Raw genomic sequence first — 5,060 nt, 5'->3', positions numbered from 1 at the left:
AAATGCTACCTCTTGCCAGGCCTGTGTTCCTTTCTTAAGCCCCCAACAGAAATTCGGGTTCCTATCATCCTTTACAAAGTAATCAGAAACATACATCACCTGCTTGATATATATAAAAAAAATCAGAGAAAGTAAGAAAATCAGTAATAAAGCTGAGATAGATGGGAAAGCAAAGTGCTTGCATTAGCTACCAAGGAACAAGACCAGCTGCTGATAGCAATCAGAATCAAATAGTGCTCTGAATCAGGACCTAGTCTTTCGTGCATCATAAGCAAGCAAGGAGGATTTTGTCAGATTTCTGGCTCTGCAAGCAAAGCTTCTTGGGAACTAAAAATAAACAGTGGGGCAACTCCAGCATGTGATGGAGCAACTTGCCAAGATACAACAGCTGAAAAAGGTGAAGAAAATAGTGTGAAAGTAAGTTGATAAGAGAAACAAGAGAAGAGTTGAACTTTGTTTACACCACACATAATTGTAGTCCCTGTATATATATTGCTCTTTGACTATGTGAATACCAGCAATTGTTGAATTTTACTGCTATGTATATTTAACCCTCATCATTGAAAACTTGCATTCTGGCATTTATCAGTTGTTCCTCATTATGAGAGATGGCATATTCTAAAATAGGATTGTGGATTTGAAAGAGCCTCCTGTATCTAGTGTACCACTGTGTGGAAGCAAGACATTGCAAGGTCAGTCAGTGCCAAAGGTAGTGAACATTTTTTTTCTCATTATTTGCAATGGGAACATTTTACATACCCCTACAGGATTGTAGAGAGGACAAATATTAGGACATTACTAGAATAATGCAATATGTTTTCTCCTAGCCATTCATTAATTTGCTAAATTACAGTATATCCCATTCATTAATGTAAAGATTGAATCATTTAGATCAGAGATGTTCAAACTCGCAATGTCACATGACGTGTCGTGACGTATCATGACTTTTTTGCCATTGCCGGCAATGGAGTGGACGTGGTTTTGCTATGATGCATCCGGCCCACAGGCCAGAAGTTTGACATCCCTGATTTACATTGTATGCTGTGGATTAAATGTCTGTTGAACTTAATGGGAAGTATTAAGCATTAGGCTTTATGCTGAATCTTTTAACATTTTTATTTGGAAGTAAACTTTACTGAATATTAATGAGTTGTCTAGTACATATACACACAGAATAAAAAATGCATTATCACAGTTCTGTGCATATTTATGTAAAAGTATGTGCTACTGAAATTAAACATAACTTTGAGCAGCAGTTTTTACATTTCCAGTTCTTCTCTTATAGATAGCTTAGTGATTTGTTATATATGTGTAATTTGGGAGAAGCAGTTTTTATACAATGAGCGTTGTGTCTACTACATGTGATACTTTGCATTTTTTTGGCAAGTAGGAAAAAAAAACCCTTTAACTTTCAGATGATTTTATAACTGCCTCAATGAGGTCATCACATCTTGCCATCTACCTCTCACCAGGCTTAAGTCTAGGAAACAAATTTGGGATAATATGCCACGTCTTATGATCTAGATAAAGAATTAAGATGGTGATTTTTAATAGCCACAACCAAACAGATCACTCAGATCCAACAAAACCACTTTCAGGAATGGAGTTGCCCTGAAAAATATGGAGCAACCTGAACAGAATCAGGACGGGCCATGCCAGTACTAAAGCAAGGCTCTTTAAATGGGGAATGGCTGAGAGCCTGCAATGTGACTGTGGTACACCAGAACAAACTATAACATATAATTCAGGAATGTCTCCAGGAAATTTCAAGGCACCTGGGACGATTTCATTCCAGCCATGCCAGAAGCAGTTAGAATAGTTAGATGCCATGCGGAGTTTGCATTAGATATTTTTTTCTTTGCACCATAGGAGAGAAATATCTGCCACTACCTAGGATTGAACTCTCAATTGATATAGTAAAGTTTCTGAGGGGAGCCTTGCTTAAAAAATTATAAGGTCAAATGGGAAAACTTGGCAGCTGTGGGGGACTGTCTCTGGAGAACAGGCTGGTGAATGCATTGTAAGCAGCAGAAATAAATTTTGCATATCATCCAAAGTAATATCAAATCCCATATAGAGAGCACAAACAAGGAACAAGAATTGCCCAGATTTCAATAAGTTTTAATATAAGAAGTAGGACTATGGGAGAGTATCTTGGAAATAGCAATCGGAGATGATCACCAGCCCCTAGAGTCAGAAACGACTAGCACACATGTGCGGGGGAACCTTTACCTTTACCTTTTATTAATAAATACGTTCGCTAAAGTGGAGTGTCTTTAAAAGTTTTGAATCTCTTTGGAGTCTTTCTGCACCCTAGACTGAGTTGCTGTTTCTCAGATTCATGTACTCCTCAACTTACAACCACAATTAGGATTGGAATTTTGATCACTGAGTGATTGTTAAGCGAGATGTCCATATGACAGCTTTGCTCAATGATCACAATCCCAGCACTCCCAACTGCAGTTGTTAAGCAATCTCCTGGTGTATTAAGCTGGCAGAACGAAAGGGATGCCTGCCAAACTCAGCAACCCTCTGTGTGTAGAAGGGAACTCCTCAAGTGGGCTGCAGAAATTGAATTAGAATCTTTGGGATCCAAGCTCCATTTCTGCACCCTGCTGAAGTAATTTAGCTCCCCTTAGCAGGCAACTCTCATCCAGTGCCAAGAGACAAGAGAAAGTCCTCTTAGCAGTCAGCAGCATCTTGCAACCTTCCCTACCAGCTTCCCCACTGACTTTTTTGGGAAGCTGGTAGAGAAGATTGCAAATGGCTATCTCATGATTTCAGGGTGCTTCACAAATAGTCATAAGTGTGAACAGATTGCCAAACAACCAGATCATGATCATGAAACTGTGGGTACAATATTTTGTGATGGTCAGAAGCACTTTACGTGCTGTAAAACACCCTTTCAGAGGCTGTCTTAATTCCAGACTTTTGCGATCTTAAGTTGAGAACTACTTAAGTCATTAACATCTTCTCTTATCTGTTAGTGTTAGTGTCTCAAGTTCCTCCCATTTCTTTCCTATCCCCCTCACAATCTCTCATAGATGCTAGATTAAGATGGCTGCATATCCAGCCTACTGCAAAAAAGGGGAACAAACAAGAAGTTTCATGATTTGCAGAAATAAAACCTAAGATAAAAAAATGAATATAGGGGGGAAAAACCCAAGAAGGCTTGAGCCTTAACACTTGAAAGAGCGAAAGGAAAGCAAAGGGAATGAAGATGAAGGATGAAAGCACAGTATTAGATATACAGTTCTTGTTTCCCAATCTACCATTGTGCTCAAATTGGATTGTGATTGAAACCCAGGTTTCCTATCCATCCTGGCCTTCAATCTGAGAACTACAATTCCAACTTTTCTGGAAAGAATGTATTGGGGAAGACTGCAAGTCATGTCTCTGAGTTTTGCATAATACCATTTGGCTTGGGATGAGAGAATGGTGTAGAGTATATAAAATGGTTGTATTGTTCTTGAATGTCTGTGATCTCCAGGTGACTGTATCCGAGTGGTTTTAATTGTTTTTAATATTTGTATGGCTGTTTTATTCATTTTATATATGTTTATGTTTTAATTGCAAGCCACCTGGAGTCACAAACAAGAAATGGATAGCTATATAAGCTGAATAAATAAAAAATCCAGCAGCAACTACCGGTAAACATTTTCCACTGCACCTTCAAAATTGGCTTATCTATGTCCCTTGTGTCCTTGTAGACATTTTTAGTTTGAAAATCAGAATGGAAACATTTAGTTATGTGTATCTCTGGCTGAGAGTAATAACAGGCCTTGCTGTTAACTCTTGCCTGGGGAAAAATCCAAAGGGTCCTGGGGAGGAGCTCAGTTTCCTCTCTTGGATAGAAGCTTCAGGCTAGTATCTCATACTCTGTAGGTTTCTGTGGCTGATGCTCTTCTCTTGCAAGCAGAGAAGCTCAGCAAAGCATTGAAATGGCTACTGTGGTTAACTTGACATATTAACTCTGCAGTCCTAATCAAGGGCTTGGGTTTCATTGAACAAAGCATAGAAAATCCTTGCCATAGCCTGAGATTTGGAATGGGAAACCAGAGCCTCTATCACAACTCAGGTTCCTAATAAAATATTAATAGGGGGGAAAAACCACCAAATTGCTTCATGGTAATAACTGTGGCCCCTCAAGTGGACCAGGATATAAGGACACTTGGCTTTTGTATAAATGTTATAGGCTTCCACTCTTGTGATGCGGGGGGGGGGATTGCTGTAATGGTGGTGTATAATTGATAATCCATTAGATGAAATACTGAAATAGTAGATACCAGTTCTGCCTTCCTAGGTTGCAGCCCCTTCCCTCTAGCCCTAGAATATGTCCGCTATTAGAACCAGCCCAAAATTGATGTCTCTAGATGTGTTGCCCATTTATCTATTTATTCAATTGGTATAGCTGCCCACCTTAGACAAGTGACTCTGGGCAGCCAACAATCATAAAACCAATTAAACCAATTCAAAACACATTATAAAAAGAAAAATTAAGTACAGGTAGTCCTCAACATACAACAGGTCATTTAGTGATCATTCAATGGCACTGAAAAAAGTGGCTTGTGACTGTTTTTCACACTTACAACCATTATAACATCCCCATAGTCATGTGATCAAAATTCAGACAATTTGGCAATTGACTCATATTTATGACAGTTGCAATGTCCAGGGATCATGTGATCACCTTTTGTGGTCTGGCCAGCAAAGTCAATGGGGAAGCCAGATTCATTTAACAACCATGATACTAATTTAACAACTGCAGTGGTTCACTTAACAAACATGGAAAGAAAAGTCATAAAATGGGGCAAAACTCACTCAACAATGTCTCACATAGCAACAGAAACTTTGGGCTCAATTCTGATCATAAATCGAGTACAACCTGTATATAAAGTAACTGACAGATATTATAATCTGTAGATATTAACATAACCAGGAAATGAAATCCTTTACACACTTGGACCCTAGACCAGTGTACATAACCAGTTCTGAAAAGCCTTTTGAAAGGCCAACAGGGTAGAGGTTATCCTATCCCCTCCATATCTCAGAAGAGAGGA

The sequence above is a fragment of the Vipera berus genome (assembly GCF_964194415.1).
Source record: "Vipera berus genome assembly, chromosome: 5".
NCBI lineage: Eukaryota > Metazoa > Chordata > Lepidosauria > Squamata > Viperidae > Vipera > Vipera berus.
The sequence above is the reverse complement of the archived record's forward strand: the minus strand, read 5'-3'. Positions refer to the sequence as shown.